The sequence below is a fragment of the Aquarana catesbeiana genome, linkage group LG09 (genome assembly GCF_042186555.1).
Source record: "Aquarana catesbeiana isolate 2022-GZ linkage group LG09, ASM4218655v1, whole genome shotgun sequence".
NCBI lineage: Eukaryota > Metazoa > Chordata > Amphibia > Anura > Ranidae > Aquarana > Aquarana catesbeiana.
In genome coordinates, this window is record NC_133332.1 from 57,165,617 (window position 1) to 57,183,605 (window position 17,989).

A 17,989-nucleotide genomic window follows, 5' to 3' on the forward strand; every position below is an offset into this window, starting at 1 on the left:
CTGGTTGAGAATGGCTGCTATAGCAACTAGACTCACCCTTTTCTTCTTCAAGTGTAGTGTGTAATTTATGGCCATGGACCACAAACATTTTTGTTTCATAAATACTTTAATAAAGAGTCTGAAAGTTGTGGGACTAGGGCTAGTAAACAAAAATCAGATGATAACCTGCTCCATTCTGATGAGGAAGCAATCAATGTAATCTTGTGGACATGCTGGATCCAGAGTCTCCTGATTGTTTCTGACACTCTCTTTCAAAATTTCCTTTAGGTCTTGTAAAAGAGAAAACATTCTTTTGTGGGGGCCTGGCAGATATTGCATGATATAAGGAAACAGCTGCAGGAGAGAAAATGTTGACATTGTACAACAGTGTTGTTCAGACCTCCTCTGTGGTGTTTGCCAATAGTGCATATATTCCAGTTCTCTTTAGGAAATCTCTGATAAAGTTGATATGCATCTTTCCATCTGTTACTAGTTAGAAAAGTTATGCTTCTACCCAGAGTTCTGGAAAGCATGAACTTTTGGTAGTCATCAAGGAAATGAGTTGTGAAAATCCGGAATACAGTTCTAGAAAAGCTGCTAGTTCTATGAAATTATAATAATTATCATAGGTTCTTTTCTCAGGGTCATTGACAGCTCTGCCCCAACTTTTACTGGGGAACCTATCAGGGTGGTTCCTGATCTTATGAATACTGTGTTATCTGTGTCATGGTGATCGCATGCTGGCTGGAAGCTTCATTCACAAAATAAGCCATCAGCCTGCATGCAGGTGGCATTGCAATCAGGAGACAACATGCTGCCAAATGCATTTTTTTAATATTGTGATTGTATCTAACTCTTATGCCCCGTACACACGGTCGGATTTTCCGATGGAAAATGTCCGATCGGAGCGTGTTGTCGGAAATTCCGACCGTGTGTGGGCTCCATCGGACATTTTCCATCGGATTTTCCGACACACAAAGTTGGACAGCAGGAGATAAAATTTTCCGACAACAAAATCCGATCGCGTCAATTCCGACCGTGTGTGGCCTGTTCCGACTCACAAAGTGCCACGCATGCTCAGAAGAAATTCCAAGACAGGACAGCTCGTTCTGGTAAACTTAGCGTTCGCAATGGATACAGCACTTTCGTCACGCTGCAATGTTCAAAATGGTTTAATACAGCGCACTCTCTTCTTCTTTATAACGTGACAAGAATTAAGTCGTTTTGCTGCTCATATTCACACACACTTCTCACAAACTTTTATTTGTGTTTTTTTAGTGGGATTCCCTGAATATATTGTTATTAGTTGTCACATCTGACAGTTTTATATTATTATTTTTTTTTTTTTTTTTGATTTTCTGCCTTTTTTTTTCTTTAATGTTTTGATTTTTTCCAAGGCTGATCTTTGTTCAATGTTATTTTTATTTTTACTCCAGAATATTTTTGGGTGTGTTTTGTGTGTCAAGTTACCCCAACACCATTGATATCTTTTATTATTTAATCTCAAGGAGATTGTTTGTTGTTGGTGTCCCTTGTTCATTTCACATTGTATATTTGAAATGTACCTGAATCCTCACAAACCAACTGTCCTTTTTGAAGTAAAACACATAGGAGAGTATAATTCAAAACAAAAATCCTTTATTAAGGGCTCAGAACCAAACAAAGAGGAAGGCAACACTGGATCAACAGGAGAAATTAGCGAAGCCTGGGACCCCCACGGCAGACATCAATTCTTGAACATCAAAATTGGTGGCCTGAGGAGTCCATATGTAAGGGAGGGCAGTCTGGTCCAGAATTCGCAGAGATCCAGTTAGCAGCAGATGACATCTGTGTCCCCAGGCTGTGGTACCACAAGAGGCTGCATCTTTTGGCTGACCAGACTGAACCCAGGGCAATCACTGTCTGGTCTTCCTTCCACGCTTCCTTCCGGGCTGTGGCTGTGCAGTTGGAGATGTGGCAGGAGGAGGAGGACCTGGCGGAGGACTGGGGGGACCTGGAGGAGAAGGAGGAGGAGGAGGAGGACCTGCAGGAGGAGGAGGACTAGGAGGACCTGGAGGAGGACTGGGGGGACCTGGAGGAGAAGGAGGAGGAGGAGGAGGACCTGCAGGAGGAGGAGGAGGACCATCCCAAAGGTGTGTCTGAGGTGTCATTTGGCCCCTCATACCTTTCTCAAGAGCCTCCAATATGAGGGCCTCACACATGACTTGTTGGCCCTCTTCCATCCTCTGCATTTTATATGCAATGAAGGCAGCAATGTTCTCCTCCATGGTGTGGGGTGCTCCCAGGACCTCTGTAGCCCTCCAAAAGAATCCTATAGCAGCCTCCTCTAGGGCACTCCTCCTACTGCCACTTTCTCTTTTCAGGGGGGGTGGAGGGACCTGCAGATCAGCCAGCCGGCTCAGCCCGGCCACCTCCTGGCTGAGCCATCCCTGTGTATGAAAAAGGGACATTGTTGTAATGTTTTGCATCATCAATCACAATCCTGAATTAGTACTCCCAACTAACATCTAGTTAACATCATTGATTGGACAAGCAGAAATATTTAGAGGAATGCTATACCTGGCTCAATCTGGGATCCTCCACATGTGGCCTGGAAGGCCCAGGTTGGGCGTCAGAAGCCTCAGCCGGGGGGGGAAGGAAGCGTGGAAGGAAGACTGGAGAGGGATGACCTGGGTTCAGTCTGGCCTGCCATAAAATGCAGCCTGTCGTAGTACAACATCCTGGGGACATAGATGTCATCTGCTGCTCCGGATCTCTGCGAATCCTGGACTTTCTTGCGCTCCCTTAGATATGTGCTCCTCAGGCAACCAATTAATATCTTTAAATATGTGATGTCTGCCGTGGGGATCACCTGCGTCACAATTTCACACAATTGCACCAGTGCTGCCTTCCTCTTTGTTTGGTTCTTGAAATGGGGGTGGTTAATCTCCCACAGACAGGGCAGCTCCCGTAACATATCTATGAATACTGACATGAAGTCATTATCTTTGAGTAGCATATCCATGTTCACTGCAAGACACAACACAAGACAAAGCCTAATGTCAGACAAAACTCTCCTAATCTTGTTACAACATAGGCCTTAATCTAGAAGCAGTATAGGCACAAGTTTGTCTTTTACCTTCGTTCTTATGATCGGCGCGTCCAATGCTCCTTCCTCCGCTCACAGATCGTACGTAATACGCACGCGTGTTACGCTTTATACACACTGCGCATGCTTGTAACTCCGCCCGCCCCTGACGTTCTTTCTAGTCTATTCCCCGCCCCTTTTCATTCGGCGCAGTGGGTGAAGAGCACATGGCAGAGTTACAGCAGGTGCATGCTAATTCTAGCAACGAGGAGGAGGAGGAGGAGGAAAGCCCGGATCCGGACACGTCCCGATCCAGAAGGAGACATTTTAAGGCCACAAATATGTCCTTTGGGGAGATGTTGGAGATGGTCGACATCATGAAGAAGTCCGACTATGACGGAAAGTATGGGCCTTACCCCAACCCCAACATCAGAAAGGCCAAGATCATGGCGAAAGTGGTCAAAAGCCTTCACAGGAATTTCGGGGTACGAAGATCTAAAGATCAGCTCAGGAAGCGGTGATCGGACCTGAAGTTGAGAGAGCCAGAGCAGTACCGAAAGATCCGGAGAGTGCTGCAAAAAAGTAAGTAGTTGTGCTGTGTTCGTATTCTTTCTGTCTTTATTACGTTCGTGTTGCTCCATATGCTTTGATTAATTGTAACGTTTAAAAGGGCAACTTTAATGTTCATGGGCCCATTATTCGTTCGTATCAAACATTTTTCTTTCGGCTCTAGAACACCATTGTTTAGGCCATATGCATTTTCCTACATTTTTTTTGGGCCTACTTGGATGCCAAATAGTTGTTTGTGCAGATGGGTTTGTTACTAGAATGAAATGCAAACTAGATTGTGTGTAAGGAGAGGACACTGAGCAGCTGTTTTCACATCTGGACACTGGAGCACTAGTGTGGGACACAAGAACACCATTTTTATTAGGGGGCCACACAGGTGCTCCAGTGTATACTATAGGGGGGTCTCCATCTGTGAAGCTTGTACTAGGTAAAGTATTGCAGCTTGACAAAGGGCAATAAAAAAAATACATCTTGGAACTCGGCTAAAATTGACAATTGTACCCCACTTCCAAGCAATGTTTCCTATTTCTAGTTCTGCCATCAAATATCTGTGTGCTAATTATACCATTTTTGTTTTACATAGGGGAGAAAAGACTCGGAGGACACCCCTCATCCGAAGAGACCAGAGACCCCCCACCTCTGGAAGAAGGGGAACTTACACCAACGCAAGCTGAGCAGGAGGAAGAAGAAGACGTGGTGGAGATTGGCACCACAACAGGTGAGTGTCTGCGACCACAGGCTCAGGTAAAAGAGATGGATGGTGGCAGATTTTTGAGACCTGTTTTTTTTTTTTCTTTATCTCTTTTTAGGTGATCGTGATGTGAGGGATAGAGAACGCTTTACTTCAGAAAGTGCCCAGATCCTGATCGGGGAGATCATGGGGTGTAATGCCGAACTGCAAAACATCCAGCAAAAAATCTATGATGTTATTAAAAAAAATAATAACATCATTGATGTTTTGGGGCGAATTTAAAACCCCACAAAATCACTTTTTGTATTGTGGTTCAATCTTTTAAATTTTTTGGAAATGTTTTGAAAAGCCAAATTTGGAGGATGCACACAGTGTGCCAACATGCGCTATCTGCCATCACGGGAGATCAATGGACGCGTTTTGGGGGTGCAACCCCTTCCTCAATTATAAAGTCGCGTTGAGGAAGGGCTTGCTCCCCCAAAACACGTCCCTTGATCCCCCCTGATGGCAGATAGCACATGTTGACATTGGTAAATTTGTGTGCATCTTCCAAATTTGGCTTTTCCAGGGGTGATTCCCCCCCCCATCTGAACGCTATATCAAACCCAGTTCCTAAATACTGATGTCTGATATAGCCTTCAGGTTTTACCTAATGTGAACTTTGTAAGTTCAAGTTTTTTGGCATTCTTGTTGGTTTTACACAGGCCTGTTTTATCTGAAATGGACATTTCAATTTTTGATAATGCTACTGCAAAAATTGTTATACAACAAACATGTTGGTTTGTTTTAAAAACCTTTGGTAAATGCACATGTGATTGTGCAGGTATAAAAAAGTGGCTTACTCAAGAATGTGTGGATTATTGTCTCAACACTACAACACTTTTGGGGTGATGTGATAGCTGTTTTATGCAAAAGTTGGGGTTATTTCCTAAGGGCAAATCCTCTTTGCACTACAAGTGCAGTTTCAGTGCAGTTGCAAGTGCACTTGTAGTGAAATGTGTTTTTGCATTTTGCATTTTGCATTTAGGACCTAACAGCCAACAGTGCTTTGTATAAGGTTACCCAATCACGACATTTTCTGCACTCAAAACATTTCTGTCAGGGTCAGCTAAAACAAACACAAGCAGTAAATGTCCACAAAGATTTTCTTTTTTTTTTTTTTATTTTAAAAAGGCTTCACATATTGTCTGGCATATTGATAGCCCCCCTACGCGCAAAGAACTCCAGGTAGCGTAACCGGACATCACGGGCACTCAGGGAGGGTAAGCCAGGACGGCCACTTTCAAGCGCCGTCAGTGTGGTTTGATGTAGGATTCCGGCCTCAGGCCCAACTGAGCCAGCATAGTTGGCCGAATGTTTCCGTAAAAAGTTATGGAGAACACAGCACGCAAGTATTATATGGTTCAGTTTATACTCTGCCATATGGATAGGTGTCAGAAATAGGCGGAACCGGCTGACCAGGATTCCGAATGTGTTCTCCACCACTCTTCGGGCTCTGGCCAGCCGGTAATTAAAAACCCTCTGTTCCGGGGTGAGGGTCCTCATCGGGAATGGCCGCATCAGGTGGTCCCCCAGCGCAAATGCTTCATCAGCAACGAACACAAATGGGAGTCCTTCCACATTGTCCTCTGGAGCTGGCAAGTCCAAGCTGCCATTCTGGAGACGCCTGTAGAACTCCGTCTGGGTGATGACTCCACCATCGGACATCCGGCCATTCTTCCCCACGTCCACATACAAGAAGTCGTAATTAGCTGACACCACCGCCAACATCACTATACTATTAAACCCCTTGTAATTATAATAGCACGACCCCGAGTTGGGTGGTGGGACGATGTGGACGTGTTTCCCATCAATTGCCCCTCCGCAGTTAGGAAAGTCCCACCACTGGGCAAAGTGGGAGGCCACAGTCTGCCATTCCTGTGGCGTGAAAGGAAACTGTTGAGGAAAAAACAATAAACATTACTATTTTTACTCTGAAACATGGCAAGCAGATTAGACACAAACATTATGGGGCAACCTCCAGATAGCATTTATTAAGGGGAATTTAACAAGGCCAAAGTATAAGGTACACCTATCATACCCCCCCCCCCCCTCATGGGCCATTTCTAACATTATGGGGTGTGTGGAAATCTTGGACAGGTAACCCTCTTCACTTCATTGAGAGATGAATGCCTAAATAATGGGTCTTACTTGGAACAGCCCCTCCTTAGTTACACTATTGGCAGACCACTGGACAGGTAAGAATTGTCATAATACAAAGATATAAATACACACTGTACACATTTGAGGACATTTGGACATTATGCTATTACCTATCAAGATAATAATAGGATACAAAAACTTTAAACAGTACCATTGGAAAGTATACAGGCAGGCCCTTGCACAACATGCTTTGGGTAATTCAGCCATAAATCTGACCACAAAAGAGATGGGTATAGTGTGTATGGGTTTGGCAAAGTCAGCAGATAGATGATTGAGGATAGAGAATTGGGATCAGCTGACTTAGCAGTTGGGGGAGGGAGGGTTACTAAAAATTATTTTGGGACACCACAAAAAAAGCCTGAATTTAAATAAAAAATAACATTACCAAACATTTTAGGGGGTGTTTGGGGTAAAGCACTACTATGGAGCAGAAAAAATACATTGTTAAGTGACTACATGAGGTGAATATAGGCGAGGAGATACCATGCTGGGGAGGTTATTGAAGGGCAAATATGTATGAAGGACATAAAATAATAATTACATAAAAATCCAGCATGCATGAGGACAAAGGGGACATTCACAGCATATTCCAAGCATGGTAATTAGGGAATGAGGAAAGAAATACAATATATTATCAAACATTAAAGACAATAAAATGTGATATAAAAGGATAAAAATCTTACCTTCATATACTCCTTCTGCAGGATCTGGATGATGGCAGAACAGGTCTCTGGGATGATGATACCCAGAGCCTGGGGGGAGATGCCTGTCGAGAACTTCAAGTCCTGCAGACTTCTCCTTGTGGCCAAATACCGCAAGGTAGCGACCAGCCTCTGCTCCGGAGTGATGGCTTGCCTCATGCAGGTATCCTGCCTGCTAATATAGGGGGTCAGCAAAGCCAACAAACGGTGAAATACAGGGTCCGTCATCCTGAGAAAGTTCCTGAAATCATCAGGATTATTCTCACGGATCTCACGGAGCAAAGGCATATGACAGAACTGGTCACGCTGAAGCAACCAATTCTTGGTCCATGAACTCCTCCCCACCCTGTTCATGGACTGGACTTGTGTCAAGGTCAGGACCCCAACACCAAGCCCCCGCACAGCACGAACTCTACGAGGAGTACGCATACGAAACATGGCTAGAAAACGGTCGGCTGCTCAGAACGAAGTAACAGAACGCACTGAAGAACAGCAAGGCCTGTGAAGAGCGACCTGAAAAACAGCAACGAGCAGGCAAGATCACACAGAAAACTCTGATACGAACTGACTGCACGCACTGAAGAGCAGATACAAACCCACAAGCACAAACTGAATGGCAGAAAACGATCTGAAAGCCACGAGTCTGAAAAAGCGCGAATCGTCTCTCACCAAACTTTTACTAACACGAGATTAGCAAAAGGAGCCCAAAGGGTGCCGCGCTTGGTTCTGAACCGGCCTTTTCTAGTCTCGTCGTACGTGGTGTACGTGACCGCGTGGTTGGCGATCGGAAATTCCGACAACTTTGTGCGACCGTGTGTAGGCAAAACAAGTTTGAGCCAACATCCGTCGGAAAAAATCCTAGGATTTTGTTGTCGGAATGTCCGAACAAAGTCCGACCGTGTGTACGCCCTATTACACTGCTATAGACCTGTAGGCTTTACTGACCTCTGGTCATAAAAAGGGTTAATGCATTGGATAGAAATTCATAAGCTTATAATAAAGACTATTCAAATAAAATGTACCTCAAATCATTATACTTCACCTTTACAATACGATATTCAGCTGGTTGATACAGGTTACCACATACCCAAATCTACTCTCTCTACTCCTCACCTCACTCCTTCAGTCTCCTCTCGCATTACTAACTTATTTACTGACATATCAGCATGAATGTCACACCACTTCCTCAGACTCTCTAAAACTGAGCTCATAATATTCCTTCCTGCCCATGTCCCTCCCCCAACTTCTCTATCAAGGTCAATAATACAACCATCAGTCTCTCTCCTCATGCCAGGGTACTAGGTGTAATCCTGGGCTCTGACCTGTCCTTTCAGCCCAAAATCCAATCACTGATCTTGAAGACTTCAGCTCCATAATATCTCCAAAATACGTCCCTTTTTAACCGTTGAAACTACTATGCAACTTATTCACTCCCTTGTCATCTCTTGCCTTAAGTATTGAAACTCCCTTCTCATAGGCCTACCTCTTTACAGGCTATCCTCACTTCAGTCTATAATGAATGCTGTTGCCAGACTCATCCACCTTACCAACAGTTCAGTGTCCGCCTCACTGGCTTTCCCTGCTCACTGGCTTACCGTTGGACAATGAATAAATTCAAAACACTAACAATGACATACAAAGCCATTTACAACGCTGCCCCAAATTTACAACTCTGCTCCTCTAAAGACCCCTTGCTCTCTATCCCCCATGTCTCCTCTTACCATACTCATCTCCAGGACTTCTCCAGAGCCTCTTCCAACCTCTGGAACTCCTTTTCACAATCTTGGCAGCTATCTCCTACTCTGTTCGCTTTTAGGGGATCCCCCAAAACTCATCTATTCACAAAAGCCTATCCTGCCTTCAGCTAATAACCAAATCTTTAATTTTTCCCATCAGTTCACCCCCCACAGTTATTACCTATTGTTCCACCAGCCCCTCCCTATTAGATTGTAAGCTACCAGGAGCAGGATCCTCCTAACCCTTCTAACCTAACTCCTGTAGGGTTTTTACTGGTTTTGTTAAAGGGATTTACTATCATTTAGTGTCTCAACGGCTATAAATTAATGGGATAGGAAGTAAGGAAAAATCTGCAGCCGCAACATATATATATATATATATATATATATATATATATATATTATATATATACAGTATGAGAGCACCACTGACAGTGCTGTATTGCTGTTTACCTAAATTTACTTCCTGTGTGGTAAAACAGTTGTCACCATGACAGAGAGCTAGGGCCACCAAGCTTTTTAAAGAGAGAGTGCTGCTGGGATGTACTGGGCCAGTGAGCAGCGCAGAGAACTGGGACCTGTGTGCAGAAGGAATGCTGGAGACTGTGTTGCTGTACAGATCTGCAACTCCTGACTTTGATAATGAGACTGCTGCTGCTCCTGACTCAGAGAGAGACTGCTGTCACCATAGATGCACCAGGACCATCGGCAGTGGTATAGAAACTTTGGCACTTTTTTTACATTGATCTTTCTACTATTGCTAACACTCAAAATTTGCCACCCGAGGAGAGTTGGCACTGCCTTTTTGTAATTTTCCTGTTTACCACTGGATTACAAGTACTCCTAGTTAGGAGAGAGCGCTCCTACTGGAGACCCAAGACTGTGGGTCCACTGGCCAGTAGCTTAGATAGAGCTTTGTTATTTCCAGAATAGGGGTACCTATGTAGTTTGTCTAACCACTCAGTATTGCTTTACCTTGACATGCTTGTATTCAATGTACTTTGCATTAATTGCCCTATTGAGTTGCCACTACTCACTTTATTTCCCTGCAGGGCTTTTGGTTTTCATTAAAGCCCATTTAAAACTACAGGTGTGTTGGTGAGTTAGGGTTCAACTGGGATGGGTTATCACTTAGGACACAGAATGATCTATACAACCAGCAGCTCCTCTGGGAGTAGCTATTAGCTCATATACTGTAAGCTTTAACATTATAATATGACTTGGAAAACTTTTATTTTAATCGCTATGAAAATAACAGCTGGTGATACTAAAATAACGGTCTCTGTCCGGGCACTTTGTGTTATGGGGTGACAATGCTCTGTCTGTCTCCTGTCTGTAAATCACCCCTTCACATGGTCTCCCAAAGGAAACTATAAGCTTCTGTGCTGATGCACATTGCCTAGGCATATTCCATTGTTGTTATCATTAAAGGGGTTGTAAACCCTCAAGGTTTTTCGCCTTAATGCATTAAGGTGAAAAACCTTCTGTGCTGCAGCAGCCCCCCCCCCCAGAGCTCCCCCTTTTAACTACCTGAACCCGATCGTTCCAGTGACGGGGATGAGCACAGCACCTCCATCTGCTGTTCCGGGTCCTCATTGGATAGATTGATAGCAGCAGGAGCCATCAATCAATCAAATCCAGTGACACTGGAGTCGGGAGCGGGGCCGAGTCCTGCTGTGTGTGTCAAGGGACGCAGGAGCAGGACTCGGGAGTGCACCCGCACGAGTGCCCCCATGGAATGCGGCTCTCCGTGGGGGCGCTCGAGAAGAGGAGGAGCCAGGAGCTCAGCAAGGGGACCCCAGAAAAGGAGGATCGGGCCACTGCAAAACCCTTACACAGAGGAGGTAAGTATAGCATGTTTGTTTTTTTTGTTTTTTTAATGAACCTTTACAACCTCTAAAAAAGGCCTTTGAAAAAAAATAGTTACAGCCAGCAATATAGTGATGGGGCTGGATTATCCAAAAGGACCCTTTTTGGCCCTGCTAACCCAGCTTGACCTAAGTTCAAAGGCAAAGCAATGCATTATGGTCACAACAAATTCAGTCTGACAAATGTACCCATTAATTTGCTTGGACCATAAAATTCATACCCAATGGATCTGCCCACAACTCATAGCAGCAATGAACCTAAACCTCACTCCCATTCCTGCCCCTGAGATGTAAGTGAGAGTAAATCTCAAAAAAGCATCATTAGGAACTCTCCTCTTAAGCTGGCCATAGATGGATAGAATTCCAAACAAATATTCTTAGGAAACATCTTAGGAAAATTCTCAGAACATTTGAATGCCTTTCAAAACATTTACTTTTAACATTTGATTTTGGAATAAACAAAGACTTTATGGGGGGGCGCATGTGCGGAGCCTAAGCGAGCGGTAATGCTGGCTTAAAGCTCCGCTCCAGGGAGAACCACACTGGAGTACACCGACTAGCATTGGCTCCCCAAACGACACCCACAGATGTCTTCTGCCACAGAGAGATCTATGCTATGCTGCTATGGTCCTCGGAGGCTCCAAATCGAAGATTAAGTCCAGGAACATCAGGGACGCTCTGTCCCGGCCTTCTGCCAAGCACACAGCCTTCACAACCAAGCACACCACGCTCTGTCAAGTCTCAGCTCCACAATCAGACGCTCCAGGACATTAATGGCGAGTCAGATTCAGATGCTGGCAGCACACACACAGTGATACAATCTGGAATGTTTAAGCAGTTTGAATGGATGCTGCAGAAAGCACTTAAGCAAACTTCAGACCATATCATTGACAAACTGGCACGCGAGATCAGGGGTGGATGAGTTAGAGAATCACACACAGGACTACACTGCTGACTTTGAGAATCTCAAGGAGGAGAATTTGGTATTGCAGTCTTAGAAGACCAGGAGAATAGGGCCCGTCGATCTAATCTACAGATCAGGGGGGTCCCTGAGACAGTGTTGGATCTGCAAGCTACTATGATGGCCCTGTTTCAAGAACTGCAACCTGCCATCCCCGTGGAAAGACTAGAAATACACAGAGTCCCCACGCAAAACCAATGGTCCATCTCCGGACATTATAGCCAAATTCCACTACTACTGCACCAAGGAGCAGTTACTCGCAACTGCCAGAGGCAAAGATTCCCTGTCCTTTCAAAGTCATGCTTACCACCTATTTGCGGACTTACAGTGGCAAAGAGACGCTCTCTCAAACTCCATGTTCAGATACTTCAATGTAATCAGATTGCATACCATTGGGGATTTCCATTTTTTGTCCGCTTCACCCATCTAGAAACCAAATATTCCTGCTGCACGGCTGAGGAATTACAGACAGCCCTGCAAGACTTGGGCCTACTGGACCGTACCCCACACAGGGACACGTCGCGCAGATGATCGGCCTCTTGCTCCCCACAAAACTCAGCAGCTGCCAGCACAGATCACACACGCCAAAATCTCTACAAACGTGGTCGCTTTGATAACCTTGCAACACCCGCCAAAGACTCGATGGACTGACTTCACCTAAAAGATATCAATTGGTTACAATTAACCCTCTTTACTATCCTCACAAGCAGATGAAACTCTCCTACGATGGTCTGGAACATTCCCTTCCACATACTCTGGCTTTCCTCTGTTACCAAGCCGTAGGGATCTTTTTTGCTTGAGTTCAACGGGGCCCATTTACCTGGACTGTTCAGAACTCCCCTCTTTGGTCACTCCTGACCCACAGGTTTTTCTGGTTGGCCTCGAACAAGTCACTGATATTTTTACCCAGGACCCCTCTCTCAACCATAGGCCACGTCGTTGCACAAAATTGCTTCCACGAGTCCGTATATGTATATATATATTTTTGAATAATCTCCTTTTTTTTTTTTTTTTTTTAATTATTTATTTTCTATTTATTTTTTTCAGGCCTTCCACTACTTTCTTTTGGTCATTGTCGTTCCAGAGTGACGAAACAGTAGCACCATAGGTCCTTATGGTATGATTGATTTGTTGTTTTGGGCTTTGCTATCCTTTCACCTATGTTATTGAAAACCAGTTCCACCTCAGGTGCCTCTGTAACACCGACTGTTATAAGGTTTCTGACAACCATACACTGTAAAATGTTTAGTTCTAAGTTTCTCATAAGTCTGATGCCTGGGGTGGATGCATATTGTCCTTAATAATGCCATGTTGCATATATATATATATATATATATATATATATATATATATATATATACACATACATACAGTTAATTGTTGTTTTTATCCTCTGGTTTTGTTCCCCCATGGGAACCTCTTGCTCCCCCATTTACTGCCCTCAGCCTCCTGCTCCTAGCTTGCAGGATCCTGATAGTAGCTACGGAGCCTCTATGGGACTGCTAGACGCTAGCCTAGTACACTCCTGTTATGTTATTGTTCAACAATGTGTTGTGTTTTCCTCACACAAGGTAAACTTAATTATCCCTTCGTTATGGTTACTATTCTTCTGAATGTGACACTGCTTTCTAAATACTCTGCTCTCTGTATTTCTTTAGCAGTGATGAGTATTATGCTAGAGAATTTTATTATTTAAACACCTGTTACCGTCTCTTAAACTTCCCCCTTCTCAAGTGGGGGAGACAATCTGTAAACAGGACTTTGGTCTGACCTCAATATGGTCAACTAATAGCACTAACTAGCATTTACAATCTTTAGTGTTAAGCCCACTATGGCTATACATTATTTTTTTCCTACATGTGTTTCTCCACACTTAGCAGTCAATCCTTGTAGCCCTTACCTTTACTATATTGTATTTCCCTATCAGACAAACATCATTATCTGGCAGCCCTTGCTCCCCTTTAGACATAGCCGGGCTCTCTAAATATTTATTCTGCTTTCCTAGTCTATTTTGATTACTTTATCTCACCAACCCAGCATGTTCCTACCTTGTTCACCACCCCATTGGGACTTCACATCTCCAAACACACATTCCTTACTCTTCTTACACCAGTTTGCTTTCACATTTCCACACCCCCTTCCCTTTTCCTCTACTATCCTTCTAGTACTTACTTTCCTTTCTCCCTTCCTTTTGTATTCCCCCCCCCCCTATTTCCTTCCCTCCTCCACCCCCTTCTCTCCCCCTCCCCCCCACTCCCTCTCCTTCTTCTCCCCCCACATCCTTTCCCTCCCTCCCCCCCCCCCATTCCCTTCCCCCCCTTTCCTCCTCATTTCCTCCCTACTTTTGCCCTTCCTTCTCTAACCCCCTCCCTATATGGTAATCACAGATCCCACGGCTGTCACCTGGGTTCTCCCAGACCTAAAACTTCTCCAGTACAGAGCAAAGTCCGCTTTCCTACACCTGGCTTGAGTCTACTAGCAGGTAACTATTTATTAGATGGCAGCTCAATCAACCAACTCTGGACAACCGTTAATGCTTTCATTTATATATACTTTTTTATGAATATTTTTTTCATGGCTTTTAATTGTATCCAATTTCATGCAGCCACATATCCACTTGGGTCCCTCAACATATCCCCTGAGGAAGCCCCCACTGGGCGAAACATGTAGGGATTAGGGACTACAGTACCGAGTGACTGTCTATACCCAAATAGATTTTGATATGTACTGCTGTATGTCAAATCCATGTCATTATGTCTAGCCAGCATAATTTTAAATTTTTGTACATGTTAAATAAAATATGAATTTTATTTTATACTTTGATGTCTGTTGAAACTTCCTTTCCTGCCACCCATAAAGTCCCACCAAATTATTCTCCTGACTAAATCTATTGTTCAACAATATTTCAGACTACTAATAGTTTTGTTCGATTCTTCTTTGTTCTTTCTGGTTCTGTCTCTTTCTTCTCTCTTCAATTTCTTCCCACGGTAGATGCGGTTCTTTATTTGGGATTTGTCTTCACCATTCTTACAACCAACGCAAAAGTACTATGGCCCCCTTAACCATTCTCTCTTTGAATGTTCAAGGCTTTAATAGCCCACACAAGCATACCAAGGCACTAGGCTCATATTATCTGCCTACAGGAAACTCATTTTATGGGAAAATCTACCCCAAAATACCTTAGCACCTTTGAAGTAAATCATACAATAAATATTATTGTATCTGTGTATTAATTTGTCTAATCCCTATAGTTAGTTAGTCTATTAAAACTCAGGGCAGATACCTGATTCTAACTTGTCATATATCACTGCGATCACAATTGTGTCATACTATACTCCTAATAAGTGCCCGACAGCCTTTATCTTGCATCTTCTCCAGGTGGTGGATAAGCATACATTCGGAATGGTCGTTCTGTGCGGGGACTCAAATCAAGTGATTTTCCCATTCTTCGATAAATCTTCACCAGACCCGACCTCTAGCCCAATCGAATTGACATTCCAACATCTACTTTACAAACATAACTTAGTTGACACTGGGTGTGAAACCAATCCTGTTAGTAGGCGATATACGCATTACTCTCACCCGCACAAATTTTTCTCTCGCATTGACCACATTTTTTTTACGGCAACCATGAACCTGGAGATCATATCTGCAGTTATCACCCCTTTTTCTTGGACAGACCATTGTGCAGTATGCACCACAATAGCCTCCTCAATCCCCCAGACTTAAGATATGTCCTGGTGTATCAACAACACCACTCTCTCCCACCCCTCTCACCGCTTGGACCAGGGCCGGCCCTACCATGGGACCCGATGGAGCCATGGTTCCAGGCGGCACATTCAGGGGGGCGGCAAATTGCCGCCCGCCAGCCAGCCCGTTCCGCCTGCTCCACTGCAGATCCCACTGTGAGGATTCGCCGAGAAAGGTCCCCCATCAGGTACTGTCTGTCCTGTACTGCGCAGGCGCAGTGCTTGCGCAGTACAGAGGACAAAGGAGACGCCGAAAGTCTCCGAACATGAACAGCTGTTGATGAGCTCTACACGGCGCCTGCGCTTCAGAGTACATTGTGCCACATGCTCCTGCTGTTCATGTTCAGAGACTTTTGGCGTCTCCTTTGTCCTCCCTACTGCGCAAGTGCAGTACAGGGTGGACACTATCCGATGGGGGACCCTTCTCGGAAGAACACCGGGCTCCTCACAGTGGGATCCGCAGCAGTGGCAAGTGACAATCCGCAATGTGTGCCAGGTGACGTGGCAAGCGACAATCCGGTACGTGTGGCAGGTGACGTGGCAATCGACAATCCGGTACGTGTGGCAGGTGATGTGGCAAGCGACAATCCGGTACGTGTGGCAGGTGACGGTGCAAGCGACAATCCGGTACATGTAGCAGGTGACATGGCTATCGACAATCCGGTACGTGTGGCAGGTGACGTGGCAAGCAACAATCTGGTATGTGTGGCAAGCGACAACCCGCTACGTGTGGCAGGTGGAGTCGTGGCAAGTGACAATCCACTTTGTGTGGCAGGTGGTGTCGTGGCAATCCGCAATGTGTGGCGGGTGGTGTCGTGGCAAATGACAATCCACATCTGAAGGCAGGTGACGTTGGCAGGTAACACGCTTAGGGCTCCCACTGATTCTGCATTATGGTGAGTTGAACTATTTTATTTTATATAACAATGTAATAATAGAAATATTGCACTTCAATCATTTTTTTTGTGATACGGCACTGCATCGCTTTAACTGACAATTGCGCTGTCGTGCGACGTTGCACCCAAACAAAATTTACATCCTTTTTTTTAGAGCTTTCTTTTGGTGGTATTTGATCACTTCCGCAGTTTGTATTTTTACAGGTCCTCTTTATACTCCTTTACATGTATAGAGCCATTACAGGTCCTCTTTAGTTACCATGATATAAATTAATGGATGTGGGGGCATTTTGGTGGGCGTGATTTTTTTTTTTTTGGGGGGGGGGGGGCAGCATTTCATTATTGGTACCAGGCAGCACAATGTCTTGGGCCGGCACTGGCTTGGACATTGAATGCGCTCTCAAAGACTATTTCTCTAACAATAATACCGACGATATTTCTGCCCTGACATTGTGGGAAGCTCATAAAGCTGTCATTCAGGGTAGATTGATTTAACAGGCTGGATCCCTAAAGCGGGACCATAAAACCCTATTCCAAAAACTAGAAGCTAATTTTAATGCAGTAAATTATAAACACATATACTGCGCTGTCAAAAAACCAAATGAACCAAAAAAGTGTAAAAATGTAGCAGCCAGCAATGCAATAGATAAAGTTGCAATAAAGGTAAAAGAAATGGGTGAAATGTGCAGCGCTTAAACAATCATTTAAACCATGAACAGATATGGGCAATCAGCCCCACCGTTAAAAGAAGAAGGCATATAGCGTAATTCCGTATAGGAACATGTTTAATGTATAAAAAAGCAAAGGAAATACACTCACGTTTAGCAGTAAAAACAAGCGCTTATAAAAAGGATGACAGTGGTCTCAGCATGTTCTCCCGACGCGTTTCAACTTAAAAAGTCATCATCTGGGGTGCTGGACCACTGTACTAGCTGAGTATTTATAGGTACTGGTTACCCCCATAACAAGTAGCAGCTCCGTCTGATTTGGAATGCAAAATCCCCATAATTTGTTTTTACTGCTAAACGTGAGTGTATTTCCTTTGCTTTTTTTACTGTCACACTTTATGCATACATCTGAAGTTAAAGACTGTCACCATATTATATGCACTTACAGTATATGTGGTTGAGGATTATCATTATATTTTATATATGAAGTTGAAGATCGTCACTGATTTTTTTTGGACATTGCACGTTGAAGTTTCCTTTTTATAGACATTATATGTCCTATTAGAGGACTCTTTGGACTCACTTGTGCACATTATTCATTTATTTTATTCATATTGTTTGTCACGGTTTATATGATTGTTTAAGCGCTGCACATTTCACCCATTTTTTTAATTTTAATGCATATCATGCTGTTTTTCAGTCCACTCCTAATTCCACCACTAACTCACATCTCGATAAGGCCAAAGTTGATTTTGATCTGTTTCTTACCGATTCTGCTGATAAACTTATTCACAAACACCAACATATGTCCAATCTCAAGGCCAACAAACCCGACACACTTATGGCACGCACACTGTGGGCGATCCACCGCTCCATGATGTCTATGAGATTAAAAACAACA

General features: G+C 44.1%; 1 protein-coding gene across 3 annotated transcripts in view; it reads left to right on the forward strand.

The window, feature by feature from the left end:
• The window catches only part of LOC141107671 (cytochrome P450 2C44-like), a 129,657-nt gene that overhangs the window by 27,705 nt on the left and 83,963 nt on the right, over window positions 1-17,989 (forward strand). The window contains exon 1 of one of the 3 annotated variants that reach the window (XM_073598573.1): window positions 12,874-12,892. The exons of the other annotated variants lie outside the window; for them this stretch is intronic. The gene's annotated coding sequence lies outside the window, so the exon portion shown is untranslated. Of the gene's footprint in view, window positions 1-12,873; window positions 12,893-17,989 lie in introns of those variants that run through there. 3 annotated transcript variants of the gene reach the window in all.